Raw genomic sequence first — 20,326 nt, forward strand, 5'->3', positions numbered from 1 at the left:
CAGGTATCTGTCATCCTCCCCTTCTCTGGATTAACCTGGGTTGTATCTGCTGAACTCACACTCAGGAAATGATGACCTGGCATGAAGTAAACAGAACCTGGTTGTCTTGGCCTTTTCTGTCATCTAAGCTGCTCCTGTGTATTTGAGGGTCTAAGAAAAGATGGCGAAAGGCAGTGGGAGAGAGGAAAGGAAAGAGAGGCAGAGAGAGGGTGGTCAAGACCGAAAGAAAATTGTTTTGGAATTGGAAGTTGCCTTGAAATAGACTCATCTCTTGTGCCCTTGACCTGAAATAGTCCATTAGTGTTTTGCATGGATGGGGAGGTGTAGGACATGCTATATTTGGTAGTTTTTTGGCAGAAGGGTTTCCTGTTTCACTGTGTTTTAAAATAAAGCTGCATATACAAATGAATTCTCTAGGGTGTTGAGTCGTTTTAGGTTGTACACTCTTGGTAGGCAAGGCCTGTGACGTGCTTACTTAACGGGTCTATGCTGGATGGAGTTAAGTAATGGCTCACTTGTTAGGTATCTCAGCAGTAAAATTTCCAGATGACACACAATCTACCCCAGCAGGTGCCAAAACTTAACAAAAAACAAAACAAAACCCCAAACACTTTTTTAAAACATTTTTTTAAATGTTTATTTATTTTTGAGAGAGAGAGAGAGACTGAGTGTGAGCAGGGGAGGGGCACAGAGAGAGGGAGGCACAGAATCTGAAGCAGCCTCCAGACTCTGAGCTGTCAGCACAGAGCCCGATGGGGGGCTTGAACTCACGGACAGTGAGACGATGAGCTTAGCCAAAGTCGGACGCTTAACTGAGTGAGCCACCCAGGTGCCCCTAAACACCCAAACGCTTTGATAGAAATCCTTCTTAAAATATTCCCCACTTCCTTTTGCCTGCAAGTAGAGACTACTGGACAGAATTCAGCTCTCTTTTGCTATCTCAGTCATCAGTATGAGGGTAAATATTGTACCTCTCATGTGTGATGTGTCATTAGGGTCTATTAACATGTGTGGAACTCATTGTCCTTAAACATGAACTGTCCCCAGACTGCCAGACTGCTGTGTACTTTGTTTCTTTTGAAGTTTGTCTCTCCTTTTGCACCTGGTGAGTCTTGTGCCACCACCACCGTGTTGGTCCCTGGGAGCCTCTTTCCACCTCACCCGCCTCACATTTTACATCTGACTTGCTGTGACTGAGGACGGAGATGGCACAGATGATCGGAGGTGGAGTTAAAGGAAGAACAAATAGGTTCTGAGTGCAGACCAGATGACCCCTAAAAAGTGATCTCTTTAAGCTCTCGCGTGCGCACTTGCTGATCTTTTGGCTTTTCAGAAGTGTGTCTGACTGAGGTTCCGGGCTGTATTCCGGTTAGTTAAGGTTTCGGGACAAGTGAGCTGTCATTCTGTGAGTCATCGTGTACCGTTTTAAGCAACTACACAGCCTCAGAGAATAAAAGGACGTCTAATCATCTCCAGTTTCCTGTCACGGTTGACGTCACTGTCATCGTCATCATCGTCAACTCCATCACATTAAGTACCCAAAGTACATAAGTTGCCAGACAAAATCTGTTACGTAGACACAATCCTTTGGTGTCTAGGCGTCTGTCCACTTGAAATAGATAACACCAAAACGGATCTAATTCAGACTAAAGTGTTGATTGCGCTGTGGTGATGGACGGTATTAGCCAGTAGTCCTGCAGTGCCAATGCAGAATCCCAGCTGCTGAGGCCTACTGGGTGTGACAGGCACCACTTTGTGTGTGATGGGTACTGAGACCACAAGCAGAAATACTGCACAGTCCCCCCAGGTTGGCTTTGAGGGACTGGATGCAGTGATAGAAATGTGCATGAGCATTATAGGAGCCCTGAGCAATGGCACGTAGCCTGGCTGGAGGAAGAGAAGCAAAGGAAGAAGATGCCTGGGCAATGCCATAGTTATTAGCTGGACGAAGGGGTGAGAGGGGCCTGAGCAAGAGCACAGAGGCGGGAGGCATCCTCATGAGGCAGGTGCCGAGAGCAGGTCCACACTGCAGGCAGTGACTGTGGTGACAGGGGACGGGAACACCGGTTCCTGAAGGTCATGCTGGGGGGCTCGGGGGGGCGGGCCAGGGGGGGGTCACTGGACAGTGGAGTTAGATGTATGTATTAGGCCCCTCCTGGCAGAGGGGGAAGGTGGTTAATGAAGAGGACAGGTTTAGGCTTAACCTAGGACCGTGGCCGTATCTCTGGATTCTGGAAGCTGGATTTGAGAAATGTTTATTAAGTAAAACTCAGAAAGCTTGCAGTTGGGTGTAGGAGATGAGAGGAGGCAGTCAAGCATGACCTCCCAGCCCCAAGTGCAGCTGGTGTCATACACGGAAGGGTCACATTGGAGAGGCAGCTAATGGATTCAGCTTTCGATACGTGGTTTGGCCTGTCTGCAGAAATGCCCAGGGAAGAACTGGGGCTCCAGGCTGAGTTCTGAGTATGATCTTGGAGGATCTGGGGCTGGTGGTTCCACTGATTCTCTCTGTGGAAGTTGGGGAGAGTGACTGACGTGGCTGGGAACAGACAAGGTGGAAACAAATGTTCTTCACTGAGTCAGAACAGAATCTGACCACAGAGAGTGAAGAAAGGTAGGTTGCACAGCAACTACCAGGGACTTTGTGACATTGTTTGAGGAAGGTGGGGCTCCCCGCCCGGCCCCTGGAGGTAGCTCCTCAGACAGTTGGTGGCAGCAGCAGGGCTGTGGTGAGGCAGCTCCTCTCTGGATGTGGGCTCAGATCCGCCCTGCTGATTGGCCTGGGTTTTGTTCTTGGCCATCTGTGGCAGGTTTCCAAACCTCCACTGGGCTGCCGCTCACAGTTCCCAGAGAAGAGGAACTTGTTTCTCCAGAAAGTGACTTTTGGCTTTGAGACAAAAGAAAAAGAACAGTTTATTGCACACCCCATGACTGAGAGAGAAGCTATTGATCAGATGAGAAATCGAGAGGGAGAGACAGAGACAGAGGACAGAGACACAAACAAAGAGACAGAGAGAGAGGAAAGAGGGAGGAAGGGAGGGGGAAGACGTTCAAATAGTTTGTTCAGCTCGAAACAGCATTTTAAAGAAATACAAAGAGCCAAAAAGAAGAAAAAGTTACTTTTGTGTAGGTCCTTAATTAGGAAGTTCACACTCTGGCCACTGGCTATCTTAGGAACTCTGCATCTTTTGAAGTGCCCTCTTGCATCAGAGACGGGTCAGGGTGATGACTGAAAGGAGCAAGAAGGGAGCAAATTGATTCCAAGTTTAAGGTTTTCTTAATTAGAAGGCCCCAGAGAAGAAGAGTGAGGATCATCCAAGTCTCCCTGTGTGTGGCTGGCCACGGTCAGCACTGGTGGCCCCTGGTTAGTTTTATTAGACTTGTGAGTTTTCCTAGTTATGCACTGAACAGTCTCCCTTCTCCGGTATTTAGTGAGCAGCATGTAGCCTGAGGATGGCAATTAACTATAGCTAAGCCAACTCTTTGCACAGCCCAAGATGAGGTATACAATACCTCACCACCCCTTTCAGACCTTCTCTGTGCACACAGTGGGAGGACAGGGCCATTTGCAGAGAGCCCCCCCCCCCCCCCAAATTCCTCCTTACCTGGGTGAAATCCTGGTGGACAGGGACCTTGACTGCAAATAGAGCTGACAGCACACGTTAACGTCATCGGGCCTGGTGAAGCTCATTGGCAGAGAAGTTAAGAGTCTTATTTTAGACCCAGAGACTGGAGTGTGTGGATCCAGCTAGAACACGTCTCTTCTGGCATGGCCTCAGCTGCCAGCCCTCCTCCCGGTAGTTGCTGGGGCTTCAGAGGATGGAATGTCAGGGGGAGCTTGCTGCTAACTGCAGGGTGAGCAGGACAATCTCACTGCTATTCAGCTGGGAAAACGAAGATGCTGACAACCCAGAGATCGCTTACCACCCAGCTAGCTGATATTCTGCCCTGCGTGTTGGTGCACTCTGCCTCCCCCCTGACAGTCAACTGTGGTGCATTGAGGAGCTTGGTTGTAAAAGGCTCGGTCTGTTCCTCAGCCTCTCACCCTTTCCCCCTTTCTTCCCATAATCAGGGTTTAAAATGTGTATATCCCTAAAGTAGACCAAGTGTATTCCAAAGGACGTCTCAGGCTAGCTTAATACATTCTGGCTCAGATGCTTCCTCTGCAAACAGGAGAGGTTTAAACCTCCGGGATAAACGCCTTAATGCAGTGATCAGTGGTATAGATTTGATCCAGGAAGTCCAAGTAAATAAAATATTTGAAAAGATGAGGCCTTTTGTGTTTAGGACTCACTGAGCAACCAGAAACAACATCTTTTCAAAAAGCAAAAATTGGGACACATGACCTGGCAAAGGTTTTGTTTTGTTTCTGATTTAATTATTAAAAAATTCCCATCAGAATTATGCCTTTAAGGAAACTTTAAAAAAATAATAAATTTTTTAAATTTTTAAAAATAAAATTTGTGACTACACATTTATTACAAACCTATATCATTTGACGATAGGATATAAATATAATTTTTAGATATTTCAACTCAGGATTGCCTAAGAAAATCCACGTGTCCCCTACACTTTAGGGCCGAGTTGTAGATGGGTAAACCCCCTGTGTGGAAATCTAAGTGCATAAAAGAGCAGTGATTTAAGGATCTGCTGTGTTTGCATTTGGAGACAGTGCCTGCCTTGATTTCACAATAATATATTGCAGTAACCCCTGCTACTTCCCCTACTTGTCTCTTGTCTGCTGTCAGGCTCAGCAGCTAAACTTTCTATTGCGTTCACATTGCCGTGACTATTATTGACTTCGGGCTTTCAAGAGTCAGACATTCCTCTTTTCAGGTGCCTCAGTGTAGACCCAGGCTCAGAACAAACCTGGAGTGTGGTGGGGTCCCTGGGGCCCCTCTGCAGCCGTGCTGAGAGCGCGCTCCCCAGAGCACTTCTGCAGCTTCCCCAGAGCAGCCAGCGGTGAGGCCTGGGCTTCCGCAGCCACCGGGAGCCAGTTGCCTCGGGTCCCGGGGTTTCCTGTTCCGCCCTCGACTGGGCCGGCCCCTGACGGCACGTATTGAAACGCAAATGACAGCCGTAATTGGCTGAGAGATAACCCCCAACGAGCGAGTGAGCAGTGCGGCGGGGAGTTAAGTGGCTAAGTGACAATTACTGCTCTGCAGCCTCCGGGATCACGAGCACTGGGCCGTTTGTTCTTGGTTTTAAAGGAGCAATAACACATTAATTGGAGGAGGGCTTCTAGGTTAACTTGCCTCACCCGGTTTCCCATCTGATTCTGCTTTGAGGAGTGGGAGTAGGTGGCCTGGAGGAGTGCTTTGTTGACTGCCTCCCCCCCAGCCCCAACCCCAACCCCTTCCCACTTCCTGCAGGTGGATTAGAATTTTGGGGAATGGATGTCTTTCATTCTGATAAACTGAAGGGTGATTTCGTTTGAGGATTTCCTAAAAGCTCCCTTGCAGGAGGGAGGGACCTGTTAGTTCTCAGTGTTGTTTCTGGTGCCGGAAAAGCGGCACCTTAAACTCAGTCTAAGTTGCCAGCTTACCCTCCAGGAAGTCCATTAACCCAATGATTTTATTGTTTTTAAGTTTTATTGCAAAAATTAGCCGGATAGCAGTGAGCCACAGAGATATGGTCCCTGCCCATTTTGGAGCTTACAGCCTGGTTTGAAGAGAAAGATAGGAAATAGATGAAACTACAGGCTGCTGTTTCACTTAAATAAAGAGAAGCTTGGGGTCCTGTGGAAACGTGGGGGCAGTGGGAGAAAGGGCAAGTTGCAACATAGAGTTGGCTGGGTCAGGCCTGCCTTGCTTTCTTTGAGAGGCCATTTGAACCCTGTTCTGGTCATAAACAAACCATTGAGATGATTAGTTTGGACTTGAGATACGCAGACTAAACAAACCCAGGAACCTAGTTGAGAGCCCTTTCTCAGTGTAGTCTGCCTTTCTACTATATTCAGAGTTCTCAGGGTCTAAATACCTTTCAAATACCATCTAATGGGCTCATTGTTTTTGTTTGGTTGGTTTCCTTCAGCCCAGGCAGCTTGGTCACTTTTTACTAACCATCCCCTCTGGTTCAAAGGGTTGTAACAGAACCCTTGCCTTGGCCAGATATCTGGTCATTTCAAAGAACAGGCCTTTATCTGCTTTGGGACAGGTTTCTGCCCAGTGGCCCAAACCTATGTAAAGCAGCGAAGTGATGAAAAAGAAGAGGTAGACCCTTGGTAGTGGCAGGCAGGAGAAGGTCAGCCCTTCTCTTGCCTGGTATCGGAAGGCTTTAGGAAATGCTCACCTCTCAGCGAAGGCCAGCTTTGCTGTAGGCTCTAAGGGTGTAACAGGAAGATGCCGCTGTACCTGACTGTGAAATGTCATCTGTGTCATCTATGAAGGGCTTTTTGCTAGGCCCACTTCATGAACTCACCAGGCAGAGGGGGAGATGCTGGCTTATCTTTTAGAAAGGGCTTTCTGTCCAGCTTCCAAAGAAAGCCTAGTTAAGAATTTGTGGAGGGGCGCCTAGATGGCTCAGTCAGTTTCGCATCCAACTTCCGTTCAGGTCATGATCTCATGGTTCGTGAGTTCGCGTGCCACATCAGGCTCTCTGCTGTCAACACAGAGCCTGCTTCTGATCCTCTGTCCCCAGTCTCTCTCTGCCCCTCCCCCACTCCTGCTTGCTCTCTCATGTTCTCGGTCTCAAAAATAAACATTAAAAAAAAAAAGAATTTGTGGAATCACTAGTAGTAGCTATAGACTCTCCAAAAGAGGAATAAATTATTCCTTTAAATAAATCTTTACTACACAGGATTACTATGGCACTTAGTAAGGCTGTATGTGAGCACTTAGAACAGTACCTGGAACATAGTAATTGCTAATTAAATGTCCATTGTTGTTGTTATTGCTGTGTTGTTATTATTCACCTTCTGTACCTCATGTCTTTAGTATGAATCACAAGAGTGATAACAACATTCTAACATTCTGTGAACACCACGCAGGGCATTGGCAGCCTGAGAAACATTCTCATTTGGGTTCATTTTACTTTTTCACGGTACCATGCTGGAAAATGAGCTACATAGAAAGGATAGCCATTCTATCCAAAGGTCAAAAACAACAATAACACCACAAAAACAAACAGCAAATTATTTGGATACAACCTTGGTTCATCAGTCTTGGAACAAAATGGTGATAGCAAATACAGGAGGTCGGCATTAGTTTCTTGGGGGAGACTGTCCAGCTGTTATGTCATCAAAAATTACACCGGATTTGGAAAAATACATTTTTTAAAATTTATTTATTTTATTACATTTTATTGTTTTTTTTTTGAAATACCTTTTTTTAATGCCTTAAATAATTTGAGTCACATATAGCAAAATTCACTCTTTTTGGTATTCTGTTCTGTGGATTTTGGCAAATGCATAGAGTCCTGTAACCACCACTACAACCAAGATACAGAACAATTTGCGTATTCCATCTCCAAAGAAAATTTCCTCATGCTACTTCTTTGTACTCAAACCCTCCCTCCACCTTTAATCCCTAGCAACCACTGATCTGCTCTCCATCCCTATTTGCCTTTTCCCGAATGCCTTGTGAATGTAATCATAACGTATGTAGCCTTTTGAATCTGATGTCTTCACTTAGCATAATGCATTTGAGATTCATTCATGCTGTTTCGTGTATCAGTAAAAAGCTTATTTTTAACTCATAAATCATTGAACTCTCGAGCTGCATGGAGTCTTAAAGATCGGAACCACACACTCATTTCCCAGGGGAAGACACAGAGAACCTTGGGGTGAAGTGACTTGTCCAAGGTCATGAAGCTAATTAAAGAAGGAACATGAACTTGGAATTCCCTGCTATCAGTCCAGGTACCATCTGTTCAGTCATACTGGGATTATGAAGAATGTGTAGCTGATTGTCAAGGGGGAGCTCTGTTCATCTTATTTTTGGTCAAAATGTGATCAAGTAAACTGAGCCTTGCTTAAGATAATTTTGGAAGGAGTGGCTATCTAGGAGGTGCAACTTCTTTAGAAAGTATATAGATAAGTCTCAACACATTTCTTCCTGTGGCACATCTGTATGTTTGCTGGTATCGATTATAGATATGATTTGATTGTAGAACTTAACCTGAAGGCCTATTATTTATTTTGTGTGTACAATAAGTTCTTTTTGATACCTAATTTATAGGAGAATTCTGAATATTACTGCCTTCCTTTTAGTTGACATTTTAAATACCAGTATGTTTTTAGGTGGCTTATTCTAGAGCACATAGACTGTGGATCCAGACTGGGATCAAGAACTACTGATTGCTTAGTTCATTTGTTAAGTAATTATTTGTGGAAATTCTGCCATGTGGAAAGCAGTGAACTATAGGAGATCTAATAAGGCACTGTTTTTAAGAAGTTTACATTTGAATAGTTACTATCAGATGGGACACAAAAGATTAGTTCAGATTAGTTCTTTTGAGTACACTTAAGGTCTTGCTAAAGCATAGGGAAGATATAAGATGATAATGCGAACTTTCTTCCTCCAAGAAATTTATAAATAAATGCCAAAGAGAGGTACAAAGACAGTGCTATTGGAAGTGCAGTTTTTTTTTTTTTTTGGTTGGGAACCAGTTGGAATATGATTTAGAGGTGCATAAAGCACCCAGAAGTTTGTGCATAGGAGGGACAAGGTCAGAGCTGTGCTATAGGGAGTTTATCCGATGGCACCACATAGGATACATTGAAGGGCAGAGCCTGGAAGCTGGGAAATGAGTTTGCTGGGAAATGCGTTAGTTTGGGTGAAATGAAGAAAACCCATGGGACACCCGGGTGACTCATTTGCTTAAGTGTCTGACTCTTGATTTTGGCTCAGGTCATGATCTCATGGTTCATGGGTTCAAGCCCCATGTCAGGCTCTGTGCTGAGAGTGCAGAGTCAGCTAGGGATTCTCGCTCTCCATCTCTGCCCTTCCCTTGCTCTCTCTCTCTCTCTCTCGATAAATAAACTTAAAAAAATGAGGAAACCCTAACTATGGGACAGTGGGAATGGAAAGGAAAGGTGTTTGGGAGGTGGAACTAATTGGATGAAAGAGGGAGCATTCAAACAAGATTACAAGATTGTGCCTTGGATGACTGGTTGGGCAGCTCTGACATAATGGAGAAATTCGGGTTTGTCCGGAAGAAGAAGAGTGGGTTATGAGTGGATGATGGGGAATGTAGTGAGGGAGGAAGGAAAGGCCTTTCTCTCTTTGACCAGGTCAGTTTTGTGTGAACAATTTTGCATATGGGTGAACCTGTTAATAAGTGTTTATGATTGTTACTAATTTCCAGAAGGCTAAATAGTTCCCATTTGCCTTGAGTAAAGAAGTCTGGTGCGTTTTGTTTTGTTTTGTTTTGTTTTGTTTTTGTCCTAAAGGGTTGGTAGTGTAGATAGTTATGATTAAACAATTTTTTGACCCCTTCTCCCACCTGTGGTATGATTCTTAAAATGATTAAAGTTTTAGCTCTTTTTAACTACTGCAAGATTCTTCTTGGGATATATTGTACCCTTTACAGAAACATGAGCAAAATGTAGGTTCAGATGTTTTCCCACATTGCGATCAACACTGGATTCGAAACTTCTATTTACTTTGCTTCCAGTCTCCTAGGCACACAACTTCACCTTAACCTTGTCTTAATATATGCTTAAAAAGAAGCAGTATGAGTGGTGAAGGAGACAGTTTACACAGGATGGAAAACAGACCTTAAATTATCATTCTGAAAAGTGCAAACCCTAGTTAGGAGCTAAAGAAACATATATTAAGTCAACCTTAAGGTGAAGTTGTGTGCCTAGGAGACTGGAAACAAAGTAAATAGAAGTTTCAAACCCAGTGTTGATCACAATGTGGGAAAACATCTGAACCTACATTTTGCTGATGTTTCTGTAAAGGGTACAGTACCTTGAGAAGAATCTTGCAGTTAAAAAGAGCTAAAACTTTACTTTTTATAGCCTTTAAAACCACAGAAAGCCCCAAATAATTGTGAAGAATGAAGTTCCCTGTGGCAGCATCATTTATAACAGTGAAAAACTAAAAATGGTACAAAATCCCCAAATAACAGAATGTCAAGGCAAATATCACTTCATGGGGTATTTTCTTTGGGTTGGCATGGGATGCCTTGACAGGGATGAGTATTTAAGGTGATATTCAGCGGCAAGATGTACAAGATAGCATGGACCCTCTGCTGACAACTAGAGAACATGACTTCTGGAAAAGAATTTGGAGTCACACACACACAAAATGTAAGTGTCTAATACAAGGAAGGAATTAGTAGAAGGGTCTTTCTGTGTTTTCATTCTTCTTCCTAAGTGAGTCAAATGGAGGCACAGTCGAAAACAGAAAGGAAATTTCTAGTGAAGTAGTTCACCGCCCATAAGTTCTCCGTGCCCTTCTTCCTCTTTATATGGTTCAGATTTATTTTATATCTGCTATGTATTCACGAGACAGAGTAGTATTGATGAATTCACTGCATCCGTGAGAGTCTGGAAGCTGGGATTTTCGTTCCTTTTCTGCCACACCTGTGAGAGCTGAAGTCACTCAGACAATTCTTGGTGGTTCAAATGTCCTGGTCGTCTCTGTTCTCATGCTGAGAAGGTCGTTGAGAGAAAACAGGTAGAAGTACTTGAAACATTCTGACAACTAGATAGTGCACTGTTTATTGTGAGACAAGAGAAAATAGAAGAAATATGTATCAGAGCTGAACTCTGATGAGAGAGTTTGAGTCTCTGGTGAGAGAGTTTGAGTCAGAAAATGTGTGTCTACCAAAGAGGAATTAAAGAAAGTAAAGTTGCCGCGGACACAGAGGGGATGGGGTCTTCTTGCCGCACTTGTGAGGCAGAGCCCGTGGTGCGGGATGGCTGAGTCCCCTGTGAAGACCCGCTAGTTGCAGCTTGGAGTGACTTTAGACACGTGACTGAAGCTTTTAATGTTTTATGCACGTATGGAGAGATGCTCTCAAATTGGAAAACAAACACACACTGAGGGCCTTTAAGAGCCGCTACTTAGATTCAGAAAAGACTTGCACTGAATCCAAGAATAAAAGGCATCCTGGTGAAATAGAAGGTTTCCATGAGTTTACATAGGGCCAGAATTTCCTTCAGCAAAGTCAACTGACCAGTAGTAGTTAAAGGAGAAAGCATACGCTTTTGCCTGGCAAAAATGTTAGAGGCCGAGGAAGCAATCTGTGGGACAAATGGCCACAGATCTAAAACAGTTAAAAAGGATGGCTTTCAGTACCCCAGGCACTAGAGTCTCTGGGAAAATGTGACCCTAAATGAAGGCATCAGCTATACCCAACAGGGAGGATTTGGGGTGTTTCTAAACAGCATGGGTGCCTCAGTCTTTATTTTGAAACTGTATCATAAATTTAAATGGCAAGGTATGCGTGGGTTGAGCATGCTCTTGTGTGGGAGACAAGAAAAGAAATCGGAAGTATTTTCAGAATTCTCAGTTTCATGCAGTGCGTCACCTGCTTTGGCCAAGCAGCTCCAAAAGCATGACTTTTCTAAATAGCTTGTGTATAGGCACAGAGAACAGGAGTCAGCAAAAAGTGGGAGAACTGTGGCAGGGACCTATCTTCTGTTTTCCTTTTCCTGACAGAGTCAGATAGGGGCATCACAGAGAACTCTTGACTTAGGATTGAGGACTGATAGCTATTGTGTGTACACGGTGTGCCTCAGGTAACCAGGGGCGGGGAATGAAGCAATGACCTAAGTTTTATAAGGGCGCCCTCGGGCCTGGGCTCTGTCCCTTGTGAAACTGATCCAAACTAGGGGTGTCCTTTGAAGTTCCTGGCTGTTCCACTTGGACTGAAGCAAGATGACTAACTGGTCCCAAATGTTTAACTACCCATTACCTATTTGTCAAGAGCTGGGAAGAAATGAGCAAAGAAAACACAAAAACAGGTTAGACAACAGCAATTAAGCCTTTTGGTTTCTCCATGCTGTGACTGGTACGTCAACAAATCCTTGATTTTGTGGACTTGTTCACAGCCTCCTGACAGCTTGGTTGTGGTCCTGGGAGCAGATACTAAGATGCAGAAAAGCTTCGAGCGCACTTTAAAGGGGGCAATTCCGAACGGTCAACCAGCACCTGAGCCTCAGTAACAAGAAGAGTTACCTGACGCTAAACCATGTGAACCAGCCTTATTTGATTTTATTTTAATTTTTTTTAATGTTTGTTTATTTTTGTGTGTGTGAGAGAGAGAGACAGAGGGGGAGTTGGGGAGGGGCAGAGAGAGAGGGAGACACAGAATCTGAAGCAGGCTCCAGGCTCTAAGCTGTCAGCACAGAGCCCCACTCGGGGCTTGAACCCACAAAACGTGAGATCGTGACCCGAGCTGAAATTGGACGCTGAACTAGCCTTTTTAAAAAAAAACAGTATTGTCCGGGAGCCTGGGTGGCTCAGTCGGTTAAGTGTCTGACACTTGATTTCAGCTCAGGTTACAGTCTTGGTCTCACAGCTCATGAGTTCAAGCCCCGTGTTGGGCTCCGTGCTGACACTGTGGAGCCTACTTGGGATTCTTTCTCTCACTCCCTCTCCGCCCCTCCCCATCTTGCACATGCACTCTCTCACTCTCTCTCAAAATAAATAAACTTTAAAAAATGGCATTTACTGTTGGAGCAGATGGCTGCTAATTGTTAGAAAAACAACAACAACTATATATCCTTTTAAATACTATACTTTACTTTTCCCATCTAATGATAAAACCTTGAACACAGATTTGTTCAGGCCATGTTTTAGTCCCCAAAGTAGTTTAGAGGATTCTCTTCCTCTGGAAAAATCAGCTTTGTTTATGGGGTCCAAAAATAGCTGCTAAAACTTCCTCTCTTTTTTTTTGTTTATGGATCTTTTTCATTTTGGACATCAGGAAATGAATGCTGGCTTGAGGTCATGCTTCATAGGAACTTGTGAAAAATGGAATATTAGGAATGAAGTGATGATGGGCACATAGGAAGCATACCCAGATACAGGAAGTTGTTGAACGTAGGAAGAAATAAACTGTAAAGTGGCTGACCTACTAGTAAAAACGTAGTTTGCTGAAAGCAACAACATTGTAATTGTTTTTGAGGAGTCTGATCTTTAGAATGACAGAGTGCCAGCATCATGTACTTTTCAGTACCTGTGTGTACATGCACATGACACTGCTTATAGGACAGCAAATCATAAAAAATAGTTGAGAAAATTTTATAAGCAAGTAAAACACTTAAATGATTGTAACGAGACAAATAAACATGGCTTTAAAGTTGTATATGTCACTGAAGAGTAAACCTCTGAATGGTCACTGACCCTTCGCTTGTCTAGTAATTTACATTTTCAGGAAGAGTCTGGTAAAGTTTCTCTTAAGTGCATATTATAGGATAAGAGTAGTCATTCATTCATTCATTCATTCATTATTTATTAAGTGCTAAATGATGTTGACACATCATAGTTCTTTAAAACTTGTAGAAGTTATGGAGCGGCTGGGCGGCTCAGTCAGTTAAGGTTCTGACTTCGGCTCAGGTCAGGATCTCACGGTTTGAGGGTTCAGGCCCCGCGTTGGGCTCTGTGCTGACAGCTAAGGGCCTGGAGCCTGCTTCGGATTCAGTCTCCCTCTCTCTCTGCCCCTCCCCAGCTTGCACGGTGTCTCTCTCTCTTTAAAATAAATAAACATTAAAAATTAAAAAAAAAAAAAAACAACCTTCTAGAAGTTTTAAAATAACCAGTATCAGAGGGATGGCTTCCATCATTCTCTGCTGGCAGCAAGGTTAATAGTGAGCTGCACCTGGTATAATCCTTCCTAGAACCGAGTTCCACTGTCAGCAGGTTGGGTTTTTTTGTTTGTTTTTAAATCTAAGGTGTTTCTTTTGCCACTGGGCTTCTTTGAAGCCTGCAGGAGCCAGTGTGTGGGAGAGAACTCAGGCCTGCAGGAGGAGCGGAGTGGGCCAAAGCCAAATGCCTGTTAACAGCCCGTGAGAGGTGGGCAATGGCAAGTTGATTTTGAAACAAAACAAAAACCCCAAACCCTGCCGTGGACGAAATATCATTTGGCCAAGCTAAAACAGGGAAAACCTTAGGGGAACCTTCTGGTAAAATGGAGTGAGTTAAACTAAAGAATATCTGGAGTTTCTAGAGAGGTGGATGGCATTCTGGTGGCATAGCTTTCGCAGACAGACGTGCGCATTAGACAAAGCCCACGATGCAGGAAAGTCTCAAGTGTCAGGTCTGAGGAGCCCAAATGACATTTATGCAAACAGGGAGCATATTCATCTGTATTCCTTCCTGTTTCTTATGTTTTTGTGGCTACTTAAGATTCCATATTAGACACATGTAACCCCCTACATCTGGCCCAGAGCAAGAAGAATGAGGGTATGTTGAAGTGGCATGTGCTGGGGGTGCTCATTGATTCCAGTGTGATTTACTGAGCATTAGGTACGTGGATGAAAGTAGTCGTGGGTGTTTTCTTCCCATACTTAAGAAGAATGGGCAATATGGGGAAAAACAGGAGAAATGCTCTAACTGCCTCTAACAAGGTAAAGCTGCTTTCTGAAGTTGAGCCGGGATGTAGCAGAAAGAGACAAGACCTGAGTCTTGTTTTCAGTTTTCAGTTTACTGGCCAGGCTGTTTTGGAAAATCACTTAGCAATCCTGGGCCTTAGTTTCTTCTTCCATAAGATGGGGATAATAATGTCACCCTGCTCCCTGCTAGGTTAGCTGTGAATACGGAATGAAATTGTTCATAGACAGAATGCAGAGTAAACTGGTAAGCACGTGTACACATGTAAGATGATTGCTGTTGAAAACCTAATAGTAACATACCCCACTTTACTCGTCCTGTTGGCCAGCCTCACCTGTTTTCAGAGATTGCCTGCTAGACAGAGACTCGGGAGTTCAACTGACTTGTACACAGAACTTTTTCCCAGCTGTCGGTAGGAGGCACGCCTCAGTGAGGCCCAAGAGGCTTATTCTGGTCTCCAACCTTACGGTATACTTGTAGCCATTTTCACAAGTCCCAAGGTCAGTTCCTTTTTTTTTTTTTTCTTTTTTAATTAAAAAAAATTTTTTTTAAGACTTTATTTTTAAGTAATCGCTACACCCACTGTGGGGCTCAAACTTACAACCCCAAGATCAAGTATCACATGCCCTACCAACTGAGCCAGCCAGACACCCCTCAGTTTCTTTATTTAAAAAGTTCTAAGTGGTTGGGGCACCTGGGTGGCTCAGTCGGTTAAGCGTCCGACTTCGGCTCAGGTCACGATCTCACGGTCCGTGGGTTCGAGCCCTGTGTTGGGCTCTGTGCCGACAGCTCAGAGCTTGGAGCCTGTTTCGGATCCTGCGTCTCCCTCTTTCTCTGACCCTCCCCTGTTCATGCTCTCTCTCTCTGTCTCAAAAATAAATAAATGTTAAAAAAAAAATTTTTTTTTTAAGTTCTAAGTGGTTTAGTTATGTTCTGAAGCAAGCCTGGTGGGTGCTTTGGTGACTGCCTCATTTGAACCCTCATCTCCTGATGTTGCCTTCAGCCTGTGAGGTTGAAGTATGCAGTGGACTCCCAAGGCTATAGTGATGAAGACTTGTGGCCGCGGGTGCCTCACCAACTGTGAGCAGCACCCCATGTTAGGCCCACGCAGCTACAGGTAAGGAGGAGGAAGGACACCGGGAGGCAAGTAGAAAGAAACCGTGGCTCACATTCTGTTGAGACCATTCCCGTGGTGTAGGGTGAGCATGCTCCTTCACCCTGTGTGTGTGTGTGTGTGTGTGTGTGTGTGTTGTGTCTCGGTGTGGCTTGTTTTCAATTAGACCAGGCCTGAAAAAATGAAAGGGAAGAATTTCACTTTGAGACCATATGGAGATGACCAAATTCGCCCTGCTCGGGGCCCCCGGGCAGAGTAAACTTGCACTGCTAGTCGTGAACAGCAGTGTGTAATAAAACATTCTTTCCTTGAACCCTTTTGACTGGGAGGGAGGCATAGGGGGAGATCACAGCAGGAATTCTTTCTTTTCAGCTGCTTCCTACTCTGTTGCTTACATTCACCCAACAGATCTTATTGGGCTGCTACTGTGTGTGAGAGAGACGGAGACAGAGTGTGTGTTTTATGGAGGAGACTGATTAGCCTGGGCTCCGTTTTTGTTGTCCTTGGTGGTGCTATGGATCCCATTTTAGGTTTACTGCCCCTTGACATTTCTTAAAAGGAGTCTTCAAAGCAGAAAGTCCTATTCTGAAGACAGGTTTCTGGGCAGTAAAGTTGACAGGGTTTAACATCAGGAAAGTCAACCTGATAGAAAAAGGAAACAGGATAAACAATTCAAGCTCCATTCCACAAAGTTCTTGGATGGGAAAGGCCCTGTTTATGAAAACCCAGTGGCAGGCGTTCACTGTTCATGTGGCCAGTGCTGGAGAGTGTGCAGTCCGTGGCTTACCTTCCCACGAGATGACCCCGGCATTTGTAGCAGTGGCGAAATAGTAAAGCCATTAGATAAAATCAGGCCAGTAAGACTCCGGCGTTTGTTTATTAATGGGATTTCTCAAATCAAGTCACTGTTGACTTGTTCTCAGCTCCCCCATCTCTTTTTCCCTAGGCTCACCTAATAGAAGTGCCCTTCTCTTCTGCAGCCAACCAATTTAGTGCCTGCCCATTTAGCGAAATTTGCATTTTACATATTGAACTTGAAACTGACTTGCTTAATATATAACCAGGGCAGTAGCTAAGAAATTTTTATTTCGGTGAACACTTAGTGACGGTAAACAACGAGACTGTGGCATTCTGGTCTTTGGGCATATTGTTTGTTACTGGTAAGACAGGGAATCTGAGGATTTTGCTGGTGGGACTTCAGGACTGTGTTGTAGATGTGAGTTTCCATTTGAGCTCGTGTACAAATGGGTATGTGTACTTTGATTTTCCTGATGTGTTTAATGTTAGGATACAGTCATTTTTTTTTTTTAATATCCCCACCTCTTTATAAACAGAATTCCAGGGGAAAAACAATTCTAGGCAGAGGAAGTCTAAAATATTTGTAGAAGATAGAAGTGATAGTGCTATAACCACAGATAGGAAAACAAAAAATAAAGAAGGAGAGATTGTAATGCAGTCCGTGTATTGGAACACGCTCCTTTAGAGTGAAGCAGGGCAGGGGCTGCTGGGCGGGTGGGGAAGAATCCACCTAGCAGCTCATAGATTTTATGCTTGGTGATCTATAAATATTTGGCTGTGCCTAATAATTAACATTATACTTCCTTTTTCCTCTATAGAAGGCTGTTCAGAATTCCTTTTTACACACAAACAAAAAGATTATATGGGGTTTTGCCTCATATGGAATAGATCAACAGTTTAAAGCCAGGTATGTTGCCCTGAGTGGAATCGGTGTGTGAAGCTAAAGCAGCCAGCACTGTGAGCCCCACTTATCATTTTCCACACTAGCCGGGAAGCCTTCTGCACTGGGAAAATATGAGTTGAAGGTAAAAACTGAACAACAGAAAATTTCCATATATTTTTTAGACTCCGTAGTGAGTGCTTACTATCCGCAATTTTAGATTTTAGCTTTTTTAGCAGTGCTCTGCAAACTGCCTGTGGTGAGAGACAGGTTTCTTCCTCTCCTTCTGTTTCCAATCCACGGTGCAGCGATACATTTAGAAAATACAGTAAAAATGAATTATTAGAAAAATGATCACCTGCTTGGATGTTCCATCAATTACAAATTGCTATAAAGGTTTCTAACTGTGTACTCTCAAAGCCTATACTTATCCTCTGGGTGGGAAACATTAGCAGTTTGGGAATGAGCACGGGGCTCAGGGGCCATACTCTGAGGAACACTGTTTTCCAGTACATTCTGACCACTGCTTCTGTCTGTGATGGTTAAAGGAGAAAAGAGCTAAAGAAGAGATATTTCAGCCGTTTGTCATTTCTTTAAGCATTTCTGTGCTAGCTCCTTCTAGCGCGTTCATTAGTCTCTGCATTCCATTCTTTATGTTGTGTACCTTTAGGTTAATTACACATGTCTTAACTTCCCATTTCCTGCAAATTAACCTTTACTTCAAAAATGTAAGTGATTATATACACTACTTTTCTCCAAAATTAACTACCACACAGTTTGTTTTAGTGAGTAGCATATTGGTTTTTTTTTTCTTTCTTAAATACATTTGAAATAAATCCAAACACCTGTCTTGCATTTTGTAAACATGTATTTTGGAGTGCATTACACCTTCCATGATGCCATACATTTTGTAGGTCAGTCTGAGACATTTATATAATAATTAAGAAAATGGATATTCTGCTAACTTCCTCTCTTTGGCTTTCAATGCCTGTAAACAAGTAAACAGGAAGAAGGTCTTGTGATTAGTAATGCAGAATTCACTCTTCAGTCCGAGGTCATCTGGGAAATATCAACTGCTTTCTCCTATACGGCTAAACCCTGACTAAACAGTTTTTAGGGACTCAGACGAAACTGTCATTTGAAGATGGGGATTGTTTACTCTTTAGTTTGCCAATGAAAAGAGTAAAAATATAGATGTATAGAGCTACTCTTTGCTTCTTATATTTCCCGCATTCACTCATGAATCTAATTTCCCCTAATCTTTTCCTTTCTTAAGGGCAGTCAACAGTCCTGCTGAGGAGGTTGCCTTCCTTTTTGGAGAGTGAGGACTGGTTCCCTTGGCAGTGCTGAGCCCCAGAAAAGAGAGGGCACTGAGCACTTGATCTTGGTCTTCCAGGTTTCTTGGTAACCCCAGCATGGGACTCAGAAGACAGAGCTCCCTTATCTGGATGAGTATACCCTTGGGGTATTTTCATAATGCTTTTGTGGACATAGTTCAGCAACTTAGCACCCACCAAGACCTTCCTCTCTCTCTGTCTCTTTCTCTCTCTCTCTCTGTCTCCTGCCTATCTTTCCTCCTCTGACAATGGTCCCTGGGACCTGGGGTGGGAAATTCTCCCTCAGTCTCCTTTCCTTTCCCATCGTCCTCCGGATGGGCCCTGATGAATTTGTGCTGAGTCGGGAGCTTCCCTTCCCTTAGAACCTAGCACAAAGCAGTTCCTGTCATCTGGCAGTGGACGCTAGAGACAAAGCTTAATTTACTTGACTCTATAGCTGTCTTTTCATTTGTATGCCCTTCTTGTCTATTCTTGCTCTAGTTCTCCTTTCCTTGAATCTTTACTTGTCCATCTTTTAAATTTTCTTCTAAAGGCACAAACAGCACATCAGGTAAAGGGAGGCTTCAGGACCGGAATGCAGGGTCTTCCAAAAACAAAGTTCAGAATGGCCACCCTGATCGTCACGGCATGGCTGGCGTTACATTAACAGCCCGGAGCTCTTGTGGCTCTCCTCAGAGCGTTGTGTGGGAAGCACCACAGTGTAATAAAAAATGGTAATGATTAAAAGAGTCTTATTTTTCTCTAGGGTTCTTCTGCCATTTCTATGCTAAAGTGGGGGTCATAAGCCTCGTGCTTATTAGCAGATTGATAAAATTAGAAATGATTAGTGTGGGAGTGGGTGATAACATATATTTTTAATACCCAAACATCTTATTTCTGGTTTTTTTGGTGCTAGAGCTGATTGCTATGATGCCTTCTTGTCCTTTGCCTATATTCTCTCTGCTGTTGTTTTCGGGCCCCTTGGAAAGAAGGGGGAGTAGGGGGTGAGGAAGGGAAGGACATACAAACCCAACTTCTACGAAAGATTGTTGGTTGCAGCTGTTTCATTTCCAGAAGTATTTGGGGACAGAAGGACTTGACTTTATTTTTAACTCTGAAGGGGATAGTGGCTATTTTGATCAATAATGTTAGTCTACTTCTGTGTCCACCGTGCCAAGATTTGATATACATTATCCCTATTAAATAACATAACAACAGTAAGATAGCTATTATCATCAGCCCCACTTTGAGGATGGGTAAACAATGACTTGGAGTGGTTTAATGACTTGCCCGATATCACAGAGCTTTGTCAGAGTTGGAATTTGCACTCAAATCTGTTTGACCTCAAAGCCTAGTAGTGTACCGAGAAGGCACAATATGATGCATAAAAGCATTGGCCTCCGCATTGGAGTGGTACTTCAGGACTGCCTTTGACATGGGGCTGCCAGATTTTGTTGGGTGTGGAAGGAACAGCCCTCTACAGTTGACCCCTGAACAATTCAGGGATTAGGGACACCGACCCTCAGACAGTCAACAATCCGCATATAACTTTTGACTCCTCCCAAACTTAACTGCTAATAGCCTACTGTTGAGTGGAAGCCTTGCTGATAACATAAACAGTTGATTAACACATATTTTATATGTTATATATATTACATGCTTTATTCATACAATAAAGTAAGCTAGAGAAAAGAAAATATGATTCAGAAAG

At 43.7% G+C, this 20,326-nt stretch overlaps 1 protein-coding gene and 1 long non-coding RNA gene across 3 annotated transcripts in view; one reads left to right on the forward strand and one right to left on the reverse strand.

The window, feature by feature from the left end:
- Positions 1 to 20,326, forward strand: part of MAML3 (mastermind like transcriptional coactivator 3) — a 409,569-nt gene that overhangs the window by 56,293 nt on the left and 332,950 nt on the right. The gene's annotated exons all lie outside the window — the stretch shown is intronic.
- LOC113601422 (uncharacterized) lies at positions 649 to 5,026 on the reverse strand. Its single transcript, XR_003422694.2, has 3 exons — positions 3,606 to 5,026; positions 3,121 to 3,229; positions 649 to 2,887 (listed from the first exon to the last, which is right to left on the reverse strand). It is a non-coding gene; the product is annotated as an uncharacterized LOC113601422 (long non-coding RNA).

This window comes from Acinonyx jubatus, chromosome B1 (assembly GCF_027475565.1).
Source record: "Acinonyx jubatus isolate Ajub_Pintada_27869175 chromosome B1, VMU_Ajub_asm_v1.0, whole genome shotgun sequence".
Taxonomy (NCBI): domain Eukaryota; kingdom Metazoa; phylum Chordata; class Mammalia; order Carnivora; family Felidae; genus Acinonyx; species Acinonyx jubatus.